Genomic DNA, 20,647 nt, shown 5'->3' on the forward strand with positions numbered 1-20,647 from the left:
AATAGCAAGGCTCTACAATCGAACAATCCTAATACAATATTGACAATAAAATAATTTCATATTCCCGATCTGGAGTGGTTGCATAATATCTCGTCAAAAGACAACATTTCTACCATGCTATCCTTAATTTTAAATCTCGCCGCCGCCATTTCACTAAATGTTCACAATGTGCACTAGGGTGGTGTTTAAATAACGATGTCGAATGCCATGAGACGAGCGTGACAAAGCCGTAATGGCGAAACGCGTCGCTGTACTTTCTGCATCTGTCGAATAAACTTCTTGTATACTGCAGCCTGGGTGTCCCGTTTTTCATCGGAAATCTCTGATGGTTTATGGAGTGAATATATATATATATACATATATATATATATATATATATATATATATATACATATATATATATATACATATATGTTTGCTACACAATATTAAGAGCCAGCACTCACCCTTTTCCAATGTTGGTGGGTGCCATTGTGCTTCATTGTTATATACATTACAAGCAAGCAATAGGTTGCCTTTAATTCATTTATATCAACAACAGACTACCAAATGTACCCTGTGACCATTGATCCAATGAGCGCCAACTTTGAGCATGTCTTAATTCACTACGTTAATCATTAATGATAGTAATCCTACATGCATGGAGATCCATGTGTTCCTGTTCTCAAACTACTACTGTTGTTAAACATAGCAACATTCCAAACATCGTCTCCATCAATACATGATATCGATTTTTACCCTAAATGGGTTAGGGCCTCTAGTTTACTATTCTTCCCTGAATGGGCTAGATCACAGAGCACCACAAATGCACATGCGGTAGAGTTACAGCCCGTAATTAAAAAAAGAATCAAAATACAAATACAAAATTGTGCAAATGGCCCACACAAAGACAATCTATAAGGACAGATACTCGTCCTTCATGGTTCAGCTGGAGGTGGTGTCAATGCTACAAACTGGTGGGTAAACTTACTTGGTTAAATCCATAACATAATTGTACCCCCAATTCTTCTCCACAACTCAATCCTATTGGTGTTGGGGGTGTGGCCAAGCAGCGATTCATGATGGCTGCGTAGAGCAGAGCTCCGCTGCCTAACTTTCCTCAAACGTCTATCCGGCAACATTATCCATACATCCGACAGTGGCTCCGTGCATCGGAACGTCTGCGGTGCCCATCCCGCCCATCTCGGCTCGTGCCCGGTATCTGGAGCTGAATTTATGAAGACTTTAACAGTGGGGCCTACCAGCGGAACTGAGGCCTGGACCCACAATGCTACGAGAGGCCGGGGGAGTGACGCAGCAGTAGACGGACTTCTCGCGGCAACGGGAGGTCCAGGGTGTGTTACTGCGCGCGCGCAACAGAGCTGTCTTCGCGTTGCGTGCTTCGACCCGGCGTGCAGCGGAGTGACTCTGCAGAGGCTTGGGACATGCCATCTTACCCTCCCCAATCCACAGCAGTGAACGTCGACCGGGACTTTTGGGCTAAACATTTGAGGGCCCACTGTCTGTAGATTGTACCCCGACTCCCTGGCAAGGGCGCAGAGAGTATGGCAGACACGTGAGCTGCGTCTTGACCTGGGGCAGACGCGATCCGAGGAAGACATTGTTGCTGCACCATACAGGTGAAGACCCCCACCTGGCAGATAACAGGAGCACAGGGCTAAACGTCGACACCAACACAGAGAGGGGAGCGCTCTAGATCTGGGAAGCCCGCGCCTCAATTCTAGCTACAGACTGCAACTGTGGCTGCATGGCATGGTAGGGAATCCCCCCTGGGGTATTAGAGTATGTGTGGTATCATCCTTCACATGAGACACTGGTGCCTGCAAGATCGTAGTATTGACCGATGTGACCGGAGGGATCCTGAGTACCGGCTGAGCTACGAGATGGAACGCAACAAAAGCGCGGGGGCCCGGGGGCTCAAAGTGGCGCAAACCCACAAACTGGACCATTACACGGTCCCCAAAGACTCCCAACAGCATCGACTGTCTGCAGGGGCTTCCCAGGGTGGCTCGTGTGAGGAGAGCAGGAATTGTCACTGAAAGACGGCATGGACGCCATCACCGGAGTCAAGACCTCCCTTGAATACAAGACGGACGTGATGGCGATCGACGTGAACCTCATCAGGGCGGATCTGGGGAAACTGAATGAGAAGGTTAAGCAGGTGGAGATCACAAGTCTTGTCGGGGATGTGGCACAGCTTCAAGTAGAAGTCCGTGACTTACAGGACTCCCGCAAACTCACAGACTTAAAACTGGATGACTACGAAGGTCGCTTGAGGCGCAATATTCTCCTCATATTGGGAGTTCCAGAGAAATCGGAAGGGCAGTCTCCTGACTTATTTGAGGAAGACCTCATCCTAAAACATACAACCTAAGTGCCTCAGCAAGTTCTTTGTCATTGAACGAGCACATAGGGTCCTGGGCGGCCATCCTAAGCCGGGCGCTCCCCCGAGGCCAATGTGAGCCAGAGTTCTGAACTTTCGGGACAGGGACGTCATCCTCCAGAATGCCAGGACGGGACCCCCTCCGCTATGAGAATGCAGGTATAACCTTTTTCCCAGACTTTACGCAGAGAGTGCAAAAGCAAAGGAGGTTGTTCCTGAAACGTGTGCTCAGAGACAGAGGCCTGAAATATTCCATGTTATTTCCTGCACGTCTTCGGGTCGAGGAGGATGGGAGAGCCTGGTTCTTTGAACAGCCTGAAGCTGCGGCAGACTGGATCGAGCACCATGGACCGAGGGGCCCTGGAGACCACATCGGAAGGGAGAGTGAGGACAATTGCCCTGCCTGAATAGAGGGTTGTATTGGTGGTTGTGTCTGGATTGATTCATTGTAGCCGGGAGCGGGTTGGGTAGGGGTGGGGAGTTTCTTGTACCCAGCCTTCATGGCTGTGGGCCCTTTTAGACTTGATGCACTCGGTTAGTTGAGGATGTAAATTTAACTTGTTTGGCGTTAGGGTGACGGAGCATATTTTCTTTCCCCCTTTTCTTCAACATTTAGTTCTTTACGAGGGCGACAGGCACTCTGCAAGTTTTCGAAGGGCAGTTCTAGGCCCAGAGTGCAGGGCAGCGGGATGGAGGGTTGTTGGATGGGGTGTTTTATTTGCGTCTTGTTACATTGGCTAGCACTGTAAGTTGCATGACTGAGGCTATTGATATCTCCATTAGATTCAATGCATACACAGTGGGATAAGAGTGCCAAAATTCAGAGCTGGAATGTAAACAGGCTTGGGGACAAGGTTAAATGCAGTATAGTACTTCAATATTTCAAGAAACAAGCCCCGAACTTCGTTCTGCTACAGGAGACACATTTGATGGGAAGTTCATGTACAGCTATGTGCAGGTTGGGATATAAACTAGTGGCTCATGCTGGGTTCACGAGTTCATGAGGAGTGGGTATAATGCTGAAAAACACTTTCCCCCTTAGCATGGATTCTACTTGGATAGATGACTGGGGGCTGATATGTAGGCATCTCTGGGTCCTGGGAGGGGCAAACCATCACACTAGTGTCTGCCTACGTCCAGCCTGGCCTCCAAACTACTACATTCCTGGACCTACACACCACCCTCCTTTCACTACCTGAAGGACTGTTGTTACTGGGAGGTGATTTTAATTCTGTGGACTTGAGTAAACTAGATCGCCATCCACCGCGTGAGCTGGGGCCTTCTCACAGATGGCTGCCAGACTTTCTTCAGGTCATGGGTTTAGTGGACGGCTGGCGCACCCACAACCCTGAGAGTATGCAACATAGTTTTCATTCAGGGGCTCACAGCAGTCTATCCAGATTAGATAATATTCTGATCCCTATCCCCCAAATCTCACATATCCATGAAATCAGGCACCAAGCTAGGGGCATATCCAACCACTCACCGATATGGGTACATATACTCCTTGATCAGGTTAGGGTAAGTAGTGTGGTCCCAATTAATCCCTTGTATCTTCGTAACCCTAAAATTCGTAAGGACCTCACTAAGGCGATGGACACATATTTCAATGAAAACTCGGGTACGGTAGACTCCTCCCAGATACTCTGGGAAGCATTCAAAACAGTGATTAGGGGGAAGCTTTGTCCCTAATATCAAGTCAGAAGAAGGAACAACAAAAGGAAGTGTCTACTACAGAGGACGAGAGCTATCAATTAGAGAATCACTAGTGTACACCACAGTGGCATCCTACACCGAGGAAGAATCTGCTGAATTGTTAAAGGACATTACACTCCCCACTCTTTCCTGAGTGGACCGGCAACTATTAGATAGCCCCCTGACGGCAAATGAAATAGTGCAGGCAATTAGATCACTAAACTCAGATAAAGCCCTTGGCCCTAACGGCATCCCAATTGAATTGTATAAACATGTTTGAGGAAAGCAGAGAAATAGGTGAGCTGCCAATGGACCAACGCATAGCCAACAAAGGAACCATACATAAGGAAGGCATACCCAAAACAGATAGAACTTCATATAGGCTGATCTCCCTCCTTAATGCTGAGCCTAAGATCCGTGCTAAAGTATTACTAAATCATCTAATTAAAATAATTTCAGAACTGGTACACCCAGACCAATCCAGATTCATACCACACCGGAACACGGCGTTAAACTTGCGTCGAGCTCATGGGGTCCTGGGTAGAGCGGACACAATCCTAGAACTAGCTGTCCTTGTGTCCCTAGATGCCACCATGGCGTTCAACCCTATTGAATGGCCTTACGAAAGCTGGGGTTTGGCCAGGAATTTATTCAATGGGTTTGACTCTTATATTCGAAGCCAGTGGCGCTAGTTGTGGTAAGTAATAAAAAGTCAGACACTTTTGTCTTGAGCCCGGGCACACGTCAAGGATGTCCTCTCTCCCCCCTCTTATTTGCTTTAGCATTGGAACCCTTGGCGGCATGGATCCGCCGAGATCCAGTTATTCGAGGTATGAGGTGGTCACCTGAATGGGATGACCGCATTTTGCTCTATGCGGATGACATTTTACTTTATTTAATAGATCCAAAAAAGTCCTTAATTGCAGTCTTGGACATACTGGCAGCGTTTGGTCGATATTCTGGTTTTAGGATTTATCGGACTAAATCCCACCTAGATGTCCTTCAGGGTGGCCTACCCGCCCTGCCCGGCAATTGTCCAATTCAGGTCAGTACTATGGGATTCAAATATTTGGGAGTATTTCTGTCCTTAGACCCCGCACTTTATTATGAGGAAAATCTCCTTCCTCCGATGCTTCACTTAAAGCGAGATATAGCCAGCTGGAAGTCTCTTCCCCTTTCTCTCCTGGGCAAATTAGCTCTTTTTAAAACGATGTCCCTTCCTCGTTTTCTCTATTCCTTGCAAAATTCGCTCGATCCTGTCCCCTTGAAATATTTTAAAGAAATTGAACACCTTCAGAGAGATCTGCTGTGGAACGGATCGCCACGCATAGCTTTGGGTAAACTTACATTAAAATGGTACGATGGTGGCATCAGCCTACTTGACATAAAGAAATATTATTGGGCTGCACACCTAGCAGCTATCAATCAAGGTACATATGTAGGCCTTGACAACCCGGGTTACCGGATGGATAAATGGCTTCTCCCAGGAGGAAATTATAATAGATATCTTTATTCGAAACCTAACCAGTCCAGACTGACAGGCCCCACTGGACACTCAGTCAGTGTGTGGCACGCAGCAAATAGATCCTCGGATGGGACCATAAACTGACGCTTGCTACCCCCCTGTGGGACTCTGCGCAACTGGGTAGTCTGTGGACACCAAAGGGGTTTGATAAATGGGACTTGATTGGCATCTCACAATCAAAGATATATGGGAGAAGGGAGGGGTGAAACCCTTTGCCACTCTCCAGAGCCAACATGAGCTAGCTGACACTGAGTTTTTTCGTTATAGACAGGTTAGTAATGAACTACATTCCCTCATCCCAAGGGGCACTTCCCTTCCTGAATCTTCCCCGCTAGAGGACAGAATACTGGATGACCACATCCCGGATAAGAGCATCTCCTTAATTTATAATAAATTAATACATAACATGGAAGGTCCTATTCAGTATTGCAACAGAAATGGGTGATGGATGGCATAGAAATGGATGATGAGGAGTGGCAGAAGGCAATATCTTCTCTTCGGGGGGTAGCAATTCCAGCTCGATTACGGCTAGTTCCGCTTAAAATCCTAATATATGAGCGCCCCCCCGGCTAGTACAGATGGGGAGAGCGGAAACAGGGGACTGTCGCAGAAGATGCGGCCAAGTCGGTACCTTTAAGCACATTACATGGGAATGCACAGTCATTCAAACGTATGGAGGGAGATACACGCAGTGATGAGGACTGTCCTTACTGTTACCATTTACCCTGAAGCACACAGATGTTTACTAAAAATATGGGGACCAAAACACCCATCAAACACAATGGGCCACTTTGGGTTTCATGCTCGCCAAAAGAAACATTGCTCAGGCATGGGGAGCAGCAGCTCCCTCCACTCTGGAGGCATGGGAGTCTAGCATAGACTGGTGTATGTTTAGCGAAAAGACGGTGTACACTGCCCGAGGCTGTCCCAGAAAATGGTCCCGCATATGGTCACTGTGGAACTCCTATCGTGGAGACATTTGCGTACCCCCACCGAGTATTGAACATGATGATTTGCTTCCTCCTTGAAAAGTCCTTAATGTGTGTAATGTGTAGTGGTATTGCCACCAAATGTCAGGCATATGCCAATATTAAGATGATTGATGAATGCTTATATGCCAATCTATGTTAATAAAAAGTTATTAAAAAAAAATCCTGTTGGTGTTTTAGTCTGCATGTCAATAATATGTCTTGATTCTAATATGAGGAGCTTCAGTTCTCTATCTCCTCCTCTAACATCTCGGGGTACGTAAACAATGCAATGAAACTTAAGCAAATTCCAATTGCTACCATGATGGGATTAAAAGTGCTTCGCTACCAGATATGTGTATCCTTAGTGGTTATAGCTCTTAAGTGATCAAGGATCCATACTTTAGTTGGCTGCATAGTACTGCCAACATATCTCAGCTCACATGGGCACAAAAGACAATAAACTGTGAAGGTCATATTACAGTTCATGAATTTTATAATTTTCTTTGCCTCTGTGAGACTGGGGATATCATAAGTTAGCACTTTATTACTGTTCGCAAATGCCTTACATCTTCCTCATGGAAAAAAGCCCTTCAGCTATTTAAAAGCTGATCCTATGTTATCTTAGGATATGTGACTTTGCACTAACTGATCTTTTAAGGATCTTGCTTTCCTGAATGTAATTAAAGGGGAATTAGAGAGGTCTCCCCCAATGTCAGAATCAGACATAGTACCCCTCTCATACTGTTCGCGTCACTCGAGAAATTAGTGATCATTCTAAAGTTACTCTGCTTGTCTTTCTTTTTAGAATTGAGCAGGTCAGTCCTTGGCTATTCCAGGACCCTTCTCATAGCTCTATTAAGTGTTTCTTTCTGGTAGCCTCTGACTTCAAATCGTTGGATGCTTTCTTTAGCTGCTATCTCAAAATCATATTCTCTGGAACTATTCCTTTTTATACGTAGCAGTTCACCATTTGGAATACTGTTTTTTTAACTTAGTCGGGTGACTGCTGGTGGCATGCAGTAAGGAGTTCCCTACTCTCAGAGTAGAGTTGATTAAAGCAGGGTGCAGTGGCATGCAAAGAGTTACATACAGTGTCATATAGTGGACTAGAGTATCATGGAATTGAGTGGAGCAAAGTGTTGTATGGTGGCATACAGTATAGTACAGTGGTGTACAGTGGAGTAAAGGGGTATAGACAGGAGTAGAGTGTTAGAGAGTGGTATATAGTGTATTACAGTGTTGTAGGGTGGAATGTCATAAAGTACAGAAGTGTGTGAAACAGTGGAGCTGCATAGAGGTGATTGTTGCATAGTTGAGTAGAGTGAGATAAACTCTTGTACAGTGTAATAGAAGTGAGTGGAGTGGTGTAATGTAGTGTGGAGTGAAGTACAATAGAGTGTATTGATGTGTCGTAGAGTAGCATGGAGTGGAAGGTACAGGTGTAGCACAGGTAGTACACTTTTTATAAATTTGTGTGGGATCTGGTACAGTAGAGTGCAGTGCGGCGTCGTACAGAAATGTGTCATATAGTGGAATTGTGTATTGTACATTGGAGTGTATGGGCATAGAGTAGAGTATAGAGTTGGATAGTGGAGTGTACAGGGATAGAGTGGAGTAGAATGTCATAGAGTGCCATGAAGTGTGGTAGACTTTTATAGAGTGGAGTTATATAGAGTGTCATACAATGGAGGAGCGTAGAGTGGAGCGGCATACACTGTAGTTGCGTAGAGTGGATTACCTTAAAGTGGAATAGCACACAGTAGAATAGAGTACAGTGGAATATTGTACAATAGAGTGTAGAACAGTGGAGTGGTATAGAGTGGATTATCATAAATATGGAGTGGAGTACATATGAGATGTGTAGAGTGGAGTAGGGTACAGAGGATTAGTGTAGAGTGGGGTGGCATACATGGAAGTTGTGTAGCGTACAGTAGAAGAAACTGTTATAAATTGGAATGGTGTCTCATACAGTAGAGTGGAGTGCTGTGTCATACAGTGTTGGAAACGATCATAGAGTGAGTAGAGTGTTGTACAATAGAGTGTATGGGCATAGAGTTGAGCGCAAATTTGGACAGCGGAGTGTACGGGGATAGAGTGCAGTACAGTCTATTAGAATTGCATTGAGGGTACTAGAGTTTTTTTCAGTGAAGTTATATAGAGTGGAGGAGAGTACACTGGAGTGGTGTACATTTGAGTAGCATAAATTGGAATATTGTAGAGTAAAGTAGGGTAGATTGGAGTGATGTACAGTGGAGTGGCGTAGAGTATATTATTGTATAGTGTAATAGCGTACAGTGGAGTGGCGTACAGTGGAGTGGTCGTACAGTGAAGTGGTGTAGATTAGAGTGGTGTATAATGTATAGTGGGGCGGGGTAGAGTGTAATAGCATACAGTATAGGGGCAAAGATTGAAGTGTACAGTGTAATAGCGTAGAATGGAGTGGAGTACAGTGAATTAGCATAGAATGGAGTACAGAGGAGTGGCGAAGAGTAGAATAGCGTAGAGTCAAATAGCATAGAGTAGAATAGCATAGAGTGGAGTAGAGTGGCATACAGTAGGATGGTGTAGATGAAAGTGCTGTACAGGGGAGTGGGGTACGGTGAATTAGCATATGATGGACTGGTATAGAGTGGAGTGATGTCCAATGGACTAACATAGAATCGAGTGGCATAGAGTGGAGTGGTGTACACTGGAGTGGTGTAGGGTGGAGTAGCGTATAGTGGAGCGGCATACAGTGGAATAGCGTAGAGTGGGGTGGTGTACACTAAAGTGACATAGACTGGAATAACATATAGTGGAGTAGTATACCATGCAGTGACATACAGTGAAGTGGTGTAGACTGGAGTGGCATTCCATGCAATAGCATATAATGGATGGGTAGAGTTCAGCGGCATACACTAGAGGGGGTAGAGTGGAGTAGCATACAGTGGAGTGGCATATAGTGGAATAGCATACAGAAGAATAACATGTGATAGAGTAGCATATAGCGAGTGGCATACAGTTGAATGATGTACACTGAAGAGGCATAGTGTGGAGTTGCATACAGTGTAAAAGCCTTAGAGGGGACTGGTGTAAAATGGAGTTGTGTAAAGTGTAATAGCATTCAATGGAGTGGGTTAGAGCAGAGTGTTGTTCAGTGGTGTGGGGTAGAGTGTAATAGTGTATAGTGAAGTACAATACAGTGAAGCGGATTATAAAGGAGTGATGTTAACTGGAGTGGTGTACTGTTGTGTGGGGTAGAGTGTCATAGCATGCAGTGAAGTGACATACTTTGGAGTTGCATCCACTCGATTAGCATAGAATGAAGTGGCATAAAGTGGAGTGTATTACACTGGAGTTTGGTAGAGTGGAGAAGCGTACAGTGGAGTGGCATACAGTGGGATAGCATGCAGTGGAGTGTTGTAGAGGGGAGTGGAATAAACTAGAGTGGAGTGGTGTACTGTAGAATGCTGTAGAGTGGAAAAGTATATAGTGGAGTAGCATCCAGTGGAGTGGCAAACAAAGGAGTGATGTAGACTGGAGTGGAGTAGAGTAGAGATGTGTACAGTGTAAGAGCGTAGAGTGTAACAGCGGACAGTGGCATTTCATACAGTGTAATAGCATAGATTGAAGTCTCACACAGTAGAGAGGCATAGAGTGAAGTGGCAAAGAGTGGAATAGCATAGAGTGGAGTAGCTACAGTGGCATGGCATACAGATGTGTGTCAGACTTAGCAGCAAGGAAGATTATGGTGGGCAGAGTAATGCAAAATTTTGACTTGCGCTACCTTGCATTTCTCCAATTTACTAATCAACACATTGCGATGCATGGTGGCCTTGCCTTGCTTTGTAAATTTGACTCAAGTATTGCGTTGCCGATGTGAACACCATGCGTGACGCAAGGGTATTGCAATTCAATAATACAGTTCGGCCTTGGTTATATTTTGGGCCATGGTATACAATGATAAAGTTTGCAGTATAATATATTACATGGCAATGACAAGCCAGTATATAAATGAGTAATGGATGTTTTTAGAGAATGAAAAGGCAGCCATATTGTTTTTACTACACTTTGACTGTGTTCAGTATTAGGGCCTTAAATATAGGTAAGTAGTAGATCAATACGTATTACCAATGTATTAAAGTGTCAATCAATAGGGAAATGTATTTATGTTTTTTATATATTTAAAAAAACTTTTACGGCCATGTATCACAGTAGTTTCACAAATCTTTATGAAATTCCGTGAAAGTGCACCTGTGACAGATATCACGAAGTTTAATGCCTTATAACATGAAAAACACTTCCCCTACCTAACTGTATAATTCTGCCAAATTTTAGGTAAATCAATTCTGCCATTTTCACGCTACATCAAATGCAATAGTCAATTGAAAATGCATTGGTGGAAAAATGCATCTTGGGAACCCCCTTTATCTTGGCACCTCTTAACGATTCACCACAAAAAATGACATCATGGCAAAATATAGAAAATGCTATAGGTATGGTAAGTTTTGTGGTGATTTGTCAAATGGGTGGACAGTGATTAGGGTGCTAGTATCAGAGGAATTCCAAACTTTTGGAAATCTAACTATAACTAGAGTGGCAATCAAATTTAATGTGATTTCTTTCTTTTTATCTATTTATTTAGTGAATTTGTTTATTGGTTTACGTAACCTTGTGAACATAAATGTGTCTTTTAGTCGCTCAAGTAGTAATTCTGAAACTTTACATATGCAGTTTGGAGTATTATTTGGGCTTCACTAATACTTTTAGTAGGCTTGTGCTACATATAAAGCCCAAACTGAAAAAATGTCAATTATTGTTGTTACAACAATTAAGATTATTAATTTTTTCTAATGGCCGATAATTAAGTCCTCTACATAGCAGTGTGTGTAGCTCACTGCTAGGACACTTTTCCATGCACAGAAGTACATAAGTAAGTTGGATTTTGTTTGGCTCGTTGGGCACAATGTTATTTCGTGAGCCAGAGAGCATGCAATGAAAACCTATGTCGGTTAGGATGTATTCTATTTTCTTACGTATTTGTTTATAGGTTTCCATCAGTGTGTGACCATAAATGGATCTTTCAGTTGTTCATGTAGTAAATCTGAAACCTACATTTGAAGTCTACTTTATTCTTTGGGCTTCTTTGCTACTTTGAGTATGATTGTGATACATATGAAGCACAAAGTGAACTAAAGGCCATCATTGTTATTGTTACAAAAATGTAGATAGAAATAGACACAACAAACAGTCCTTTGTCAAGTTCTTTTGAACTTGATATAGGACTGTTTGTTGTATCTATTTTTATTGCCAAATTGAATGCACTATTTGTAATTGTGATATATATTTGTTACTGATTTCTCTGAAAGAAAAATACATTTGCATATTAAATATAGTCAGGACTCTTGGTGATATTAGCTGAATATGGTATGAATGGTGTATGATCTGCCATTGGGCTTCGTTCAACATATCGAAAGGGAATTTTAAATAGTGTTTATGTTTACGTGGGCCACAAATTTCTTTTTAATTTTCATAGAAATGCAGGTTTATTTAGAAAAGTACAGAATAAAAAAAGTACAATGATAAATTAATGTTTTCTTCCTGACACTTGGGGCCCCATTAGGATGGCGGGTGGATCGCCCCCGCCTGGCCAGCGGTAGCCACCGCCGGCCCGGCGGGGGCGATCCGCCCGCCATCCGTGCAGAAATGACCCCCGCCATATTATAATGGCTGGGGGTCCGCGGCAGACCGTCTGCTGCTTTTCCGCCCGGTCGACATGTCGACTAAGCGAAAAGGGTTCTATATGTCACCGCCAGCCATATTAGTATGTGGGTATACAGATGCCTTTCTGTGGCGGCATTGCCGCCAAGGAAAGGCATGCGTAGTCTGCTTGGGGGTCCCTTTGTGGGCACTAGGTACTCCAGGTGGGTGGGGGTGCACATTGGGGGTACCTATGGTACCCCCCTGCAGTTCCATGCACAACATGGCAGGAACCACGCTGCCTGCCATGTTGGGCATGGAAGTGCACAAACTGCCTCCCTGGAATTGTGGCGGGCAGTGCAGAGTGCACCGCCCGCCACAATGTTAGGGATGCAGGATGCACCCACCACTGTGGCAGGCGCATCCTAATGGCGCACACGGGACCCCCGTCCTTATGGTGGGTGGTCCCTTTTTACGACGGGATGGCGGGCGGACAAAGTCCGCCCTCCATCCTAATGTGCCCCTTGGTATCTCTTCTCTGCTACTATATTTCCTACTTAAGCGGAAATCTTGTTCACAGTAATTACTTTCAAAACTGACCCAAGGTGAATGAATTCTGGATCTGACAGGACACTTATTTCCTTTTATAGGTGTAAATAACTGCTTGCACGGATAAGTACTTCCAAACATGGAAATAATTTCATATGCACATTTTTGAGTATTTGCAAAACTTCACAGAATGTTGCTTTCAAATCTGAATAGCACTGGATCTCAATACCTCCATTTCCATATGATTAGGTACTGATTCTATATTTATTGAGAAAATTGAAGAAAACAAAGAAAACTTGTCTTCCAAAGATTTAAAATCTACAAACCTTGTTTTAAATTCAGTTCTAAGGCTTACAAAATGGTCTGCCTATTTTTGATATGATGCACTTCACCTAAACTTAGGGGCATATTAGCAAGGGCTTTATTGCCGCATTAGCTCCACTTTTTGCCGCTAAAGCTGTGATTTTTTTTATCGCCCTATCAGCAAGCTGTCGCTAACAGGCGTTAGTGACAGCTTTCTGCTCCATCAGGATTCAAGCAAGCCGGGCCGACGAGGCTGAAATGCCAGAAACCGGTCCCCGGTAGCTTGTATCCTTTCTGGTGAAGAATTGGCTTGGTAGTTTGGTCTGCCCCGTTCCCATGATGCACTGGGCCAGGGACAGACTAATTTGCATATAGCCAGGTTCTGAGCTGGGATGGGGCAGTGAGCTAAATAACGGTGATGGATCAAGCCCTGATCTTTGGACTGGGTAAGAGTGGTCTGCTTAATTCAGACACTCTGTTCATCACCACCCCCTTTTCTGAATCGTTTTTGGCCACTATAGGTGTGGCAGGGTATACTCAGACATGAGTCCCTTGCTCACTGCTCCATCAGGATTCAAGCAAGCCGGGCCGACGAGGCTGAAATGCCAGAAACCGGTCCCCGGTAGCTTGTATCCTTTCTGGTGAAGAATTGGCTTGGTAGTTTGGTCTGCCCTGTTCCCATGATGCACTGGGCCAGGGACAGACTAATTTGCATATAGCCAGGTTCTGAGCTGGGATGGGGCAGTGAGCTAAATAACGGTGATGGATCAAGCCCTGATCTTTGGACTGGGTAAGAGTGGTCTGCTTAATTCAGACACTCTGTTCATCACCACCCCTTTTCTGAATCGTTTTTGGCCACTATAGGTGTGGCAGGGTATACTCAGACATGAGTCCCTTGCTCACTGCTCCATCAGGATTCAAGCAAGCCGGGCCGACGAGGCTGAAATGCCAGAAACCGGTCCCCGGTAGCTTGTATCCTTTCTAGTGAAGAATTGGCTTGGTAGTTTGGTCTGCCCTGTTCCCATGATGCACTGGGCCAGGGACAGACTAATTTGCATATAGCCAGGTTCTGAGCTGGGATGGGGCAGTGAGCTAAATAACGGTGATGGATCAAGCCCTGATCTTTGGACTGAGTAAGAGTGGTCTGCTTAATTCAGACACTCTGTTCATCACCACCCCCTTTTCTGAATCGTTTTTGGCCACTATAGGTGTGGCAGGGTATACTCAGACATGAGTCCCTTGCTCACTGCTCCATCAGGATTCAAGCAAGCCGGGCCGACGAGGCTGAAATGCCAGAAACCGGTCCCCGGTAGCTTGTATCCTTTCTGGTGAAGAATTGGCTTGGTAGTTTGGTCTGCCCTGTTCCCATGATGCACTGGGCCAGGGACAGACTAATTTGCATATAGCCAGGTTCTGAGCTGGGATGGGGCAGTGAGCTAAATAACGGTGATGGATCAAGCCCTGATATTTGGACTGGGTAAGAGTGGTCTGCTTAATTCAGACACTCTGTTCATCACCACCCCCTTTTCTGAATCGTTTTTGGCCACTATAGGTGTGGCAGGGTATACTCAGACATGAGTCCCTTGCTCACTGCTCCATCAGGATTCAAGCAAGCCGGGCCGACGAGGCTGAAATGCCAGAAACCGGTCCCTGGTAGCTTGTATCCTTTCTGGTGAAGAATTGGCTTGGTAGTTTGGTCTGCCCTGTTCCCATGATGCACTGGGCCAGGGACAGACTAATTTGCATATAGCCAGGTTCTGAGCTGGGATGGGGCAGTGAGCTAAATAACGGTGATGGATCAAGCCCTGATCTTTGGACTGGGTAAGAGTGGTCTGCTTAATTAAGACACTCTGTTCATCACCACCCCCTTTTCTGAATCGTTTTTGGCCACTATAGGTGTGGCAGGGTATACTCAGACATGAGTCCCTTGCTCACTGCTCCATCAGGATTCAAGCAAGCCGGGCCGACGAGGCTGAAATGCCAGAAACCGGTCCCCGGTAGCTTGTATCCTTTCTGGTGAAGAATTGGCTTGGTAGTTTGGTCTGCCCTGTTCCCATGATGCACTGGGCCAGGGACAGACTAATTTGCATATAGCCAGGTTCTGAGCCGGGATGGGGCAGTGAGCTAAATAACGGTGATGGATCAAGCCCTGATCTTTGGACTGGGTAAGAGTGGTCTGCTTAATTCAGACACTCTGTTCATCACCACCCCCTTTTCTGAATCGTTTTTGGCCACTATAGGTGTGGCAGGGTATACTCAGACATGAGTCCTTTGCTCACTGCTCCATCAGGATTCAAGCAAGCCGGGCCGACGAGGCTGAAATGCCAGAAACCGGTCCCCGGTAGCTTGTATCCTTTCTGGTGAAGAATTGGCTTGGTAGTTTGGTCTGCCCTGTTCCCATGATGCACTGGGCCAGGGACAGACTAATTTGCATATAGCCAGGTTCTGAGCTGGAATGGGGCAGTGAGCTAAATAACGGTGATGGATCAAGCCCTGATCTTTGGACTGGGTAAGAGTGGTCTGTTTAATTCAGACACTCTGTTCATCACCAACCCCTTTTCTGAATAGCTTTCTGACGATAGCGGCTGGTTTTCCTATCGCCTTGCATGCCAGCAATGATTATCGCTTATGACGTGCAAGGTGGTCGTTCCCAACTAGAAGCGACTGGAAACAGTTGCTAACACTACTTACCTGTATTCCTCAATGGGAGGTGGATTTTCAGGCTAAGTCCATCATGCCGTTAATGCGTGAATATCGCTGGTTTCCAGCGATATTCAGGCATTTCGCCGCTATCGCTGGATATTTTATTACAGTGGAGATAAACGTTGCTAATAGCATGTTTTCTCCGCTAAAATATCCAGCTATAGGCAGCGATAAAAATAACGGCGCTAAGCGCGTTTTGCAATAAATATCGCAAGTTCTTGCTAATATGCCCCTTAATTTGTTCATGTTGCACGTCGGAAATTGCGTTAAATCTTCATTCTTCAACTGCTTTTCCCAAAGAACTAGCCTATATTTGAATGCTTTAACTTGGTCACACATGTTCGTAATTATCTGATCTTTCCCTTTCAGTTTTAAATTTAAATCATGTAAGTGTTTTGTTATATCAACCATGAAGGATAAAACTTGCAGTCAAACTGGATCAGAAAACAAGCTTGCATCTTGATTTCTAGCTATTAAAAACTGACATATTTCTACTTTCACGTCCAAGAATTGTTTAAGAACCTTGGATCAGAGTAGCCAACCAATCTCTGTATAGTAAGACAAACCGGAATATTTCCTTTCTAATTCACTTAAGAAAGCAGAGAACTGTTGCTGATTTAAGCCTCGAGATCTTATGAAATTGATAATTTATTTGATATATGTCAACACATTTTCCATGTTTATTACCTTTGTGCATAATATTACCTGATGTATAATGCAATGTGTATGATGAATCTAGGATTTCACTTTGTTTTTACGCAGTAATGTCACAAAACCGTTGTTTTTTCCGGTCATTGAAGGAGCTCCATCTGTAACTACAGAAGTTAATTTTGACAGTTGTAGATTGTATTTTTGCAGAAGTTCATAAACACAATTAAATATATATTGTCCTTTAGTAGTGCCACGCATCGGTACTCGTTCCAATAATTCCTCAAAATTTTTGAAATCTGTGTTGCAAGCACAGCTAATTGAGCTACACCCCCCCAATGTCCATACTCTCGTCACAGGCAATGGAAAAAGCCATGGGCCAGATGTATCAAAGGGTTTTGCCCATTCTGTGTCTATAGCGAAATGTGTTGATACATATGGCCCTAAGAAACTAGATGATTTTGCTTTGATCTGATCACTTAAATTGCCGGCCAAATCAGTAACTCTTTCTGCAACTGTATTTCGAGACAAAGAGATTACTTGAAAACGGGAAACATACTTTATATTGCGGTGAGTACACCGAGATGCAGTTCCAACGCAGCCGTTACAGCGCAAGTCGTTACATCGACTTGCGCTGGATGGCACTATAAACTAAGGAATAGTAAGAGTTACTATTCCAACACCTTCCCTACTGTATGTAGACTGGTGTTGGAATAGTAACTCTTACTACTCCTAAGTCCAGCGCCCGCCAGCGCAAGTCTTTGTAACGACTTGCATTGTAAAAACTGCAATGTAACATACCGCGATCATTTTGATCGCGTTGTTACATCACATATTCCTTGAAAACCCTTCACTCTTCCAGGACAAACAATTTCTTCAGCTTTAATTAGACATTCCTGGATGAAATCATCTTCAGTAAAAGGTTTCAAGTGTTTAGCTATCAACTCCAACAATACGTAGCTTGCATGCACTTCACTTTCTTGTGATATTTTAGTAAACGTGAACTGTTGTTTTTCAGTCCCAACTTGAGCTCTTTCAACTTTTCTTGTCTCATTAATCCTTCATAATTTTCATATTTTGATATATGCTGTTCATAGTGATGTTTAATGTTATATAACGTTGGTACACTAATAGAATTATTACATATCAAGCAGATTATTTTATTTTTTACTTCACATCAAAAATACTCCAATTCCCACATTTCTTGGAAATTTTGATGTTTGTCAGCAATTTTTCGTTTAGTTTTACTACCACTTGGTTTCAATAAAGACATACTGAACACAAAGGGCTGAAATAAATGAGTAATCGTTAACACAAAATATTAAAACATTTTAATAAAAATCAATATTTTTTCTTGAACATTAACTTACCAGACACAGAGTAACTGCACAAATTAATAAGCAAAACATAAATACACCTATTTTTCTTGTTGTCGGAAAGCAAAATATTTCCTGTTAGGCGTACCACGCAAGTCAGTACACGACTAGCGACATGGTAAGTAGTGGCAGCCGGCATGACTCATGTGTGGTGAGGCTGGCGCTTTGGGGGCATGGGGTGTGGAGGGTACGAGGCAGCACAATGTAAAACAAAGATGTGAAAAAAATTATACACTTACCTTGCCGCTGGTCCCGCCGCCGCGTCTCTGCTCCTTGCTCCTGCTCTCCTTGTTGGACAGGAAGCCAGGAAAAACAGCCAGGCTCCTCTGATCAATCTCAGCGCTACAATGCAGCTTTGTGATTGGTTTTTAGCATCCTGGTCTGATGCTCAACCAGGGAATGGTGGCCTGGGCATGTTCTATACGCAGGCTATAATGCAGTCTGCATGGAGAACAGGGAAAGTGCGCATCACTGGTTTGGGACGGCCCGAGAGGGAAGACCAAACGGTCATTGCACACTTAGGAGTGGGCAAACCACTCCTCGCCTGCCCTGCTCAGAGAGCAGAGCAGAGCAGCGCCACCCACCCCGCCCGCAAAGGAAACATAAAATGATAATAATTCAATGTTATCATCATTTTATATTCCCTTTCCTTACACTGCTCAACAGCAGTGGGGCGACGCTCCTCCGCCATAGTACCACTGGTGGTAGGTATTATTAGGTATTATTGTAGTCTGCTTAAATATTCATTGCGAGTATTAGTGAGGGGAAATGGTGCACCTGCACGTAAGGTCACTACATAGATGCAACACTACTATAGGTCATTGGCGAACGTTGTGGTTCGTTGTTAATAATTATGTATAATGCATTCATCGCTCCCATTCTTTCTTTTCTCCTCCCCTCTTTATTTTTCCCCCACTTACTTTCTCTTTCTTGAATTTGATGTATCTGGTAGGTCCCATGTAGGCAGCTCCTATAGCGATGTTTCTCTTACCTGCTGTCCATTGGCAGGCAACCTTCAGCTCTCCCGCCTCCTCTGATATTCAAGTTCAGGGTCCCGCTCCCCTCTCCTCCTTCAGGCAGACAGGCATGCTCCTACTCCCACTCCTCCTCCCAACTCATGCTGCCCTCAGTGACACAGACGCCAGCGATCACCCGCTCCTCCTCCCACTCCTCTTCTGACACAAAATAACATGTATTTATTTTAGCTTGAGGATAATGCACACACCCTTTTTTAGCAGGGTAAAAAAGTGGGCAACATACTCGAGATTTTACGGTAATTGGAAATTGTAAAAATGAAGCTACGACATTTTTATTAAAATGTTTATTACATACCATTATGTTGGCTGGGCCACAAAGATATTCGTTGTGGGGCCGCGTGGTGCCACAGGTTGCAAGTTTGACATGCTTCAGTTAGAACCACTTGAAAGGTCACCAGTCTCATACAAAAGGTGGAAAATGTAATTGATAGGGTTGTTAGAATGTGTAACGCCCCCAGCCATATGTGGTAAAGTGTAAATTGCAAAGAGAGGGTTGAATGTTCTGCGGTGGTAACATCACAGTTTGTTTGTATGAGAGGAAAAAGGAACACATTCTTTTGGTGGGAGATCAACATAATGAAAATGAATGTTCGTGGGTCATGGTATTCAAAAACGATTTTGAAATCATGTAAGAAAAGATTCATAGATTTAGGCACTGAATAGAAATTAAAGATGGGACACAATATGTCAAACAAAAATTGAGCACTGTCCATTTCAGTGTAACAGAGGTTGTTATAACAGAGGCTCTGGTGAATGAGCTCAAGAAAATGATCAATGATTATGTAATTGACAATATTGAGCCATCTTTGTGGTTGCATCCCTTAGTTATTATGCAAAAGCAAAATTGGAACTCTGTGTCAATGTGAGGAATCCGAATAAGGAAATATGAGTAGACTCCCAAGCACTGCCATGTGCTAATTACATTCTGAAGACATTTACAGCCTGATTCATGTACGGGCCGTTTTGCGTGTCCCTAATAGCGATAAATAGCGACTCGCTATTGAGGAAACGCAAAACGGCATTCATGTACTTTTCGGGGAAAAAATAGCGACTCGCACGCGGGCGCTAAAGCCGTTAGCGACCGACAAAAAACGCCGAAAAATCGCTATTTCCGGCTACCTGCGATCGGGATAGCGACTCGCAATCCCGATCGCACGTGATAGCGACTCGCAATCCCGTGCGATCGGGAATGCGAGTCGCAATCTCGCGGGATCGGGAAAACGGGAAGACGCATTACGAGCACCGTGATGACATCACAACCAGGAAGCAGCCAAATCCCACCCCCAAACAACACAGTGACGCTATCAGTCGAGTGTTGAAGACCGAAAGCTGCCGCTAAACCGCCGTTAGCGACTCACAACCCCGCCGAAATAGCGACCGACATGTCGGACGAACCCCAGCCAGGCCCCAGCAACAGCGCTGGCCGCAAGCGCAAACTGAAATTCTCCGAACAGGAGCTGGAGAACCTCATCGAAGGGGTGGTGGCCAACCACGACCAGCTGTTTGGTGCCAACTCCCGGAGGGTCCCAGAGCAGGAGAAGAGGAGGATATGGGTGGGGATTGCCTCCAGTGTGAACTCTGTGGGCGTTGCGGACAGGTCTCTGGAGGAGCTTAAAAAGCGGCGGTACGACCTCCGAGGCCGTGCCAAGGAGAGGGTGGCGGAGCGCCTTGGTGAGGCATCAGGCACCGGAGGTGGTGGACCGACTGTCCCACCCAACACCCCCCTGGAGGACCAGGTAGAGGACACCTTGGAGAGGGAGGCGTGTGTTGGCGTGACC

Source organism: Lissotriton helveticus, chromosome 2_1, assembly GCF_964261635.1.
Source record: "Lissotriton helveticus chromosome 2_1, aLisHel1.1, whole genome shotgun sequence".
Classification (NCBI taxonomy): domain Eukaryota; kingdom Metazoa; phylum Chordata; class Amphibia; order Caudata; family Salamandridae; genus Lissotriton; species Lissotriton helveticus.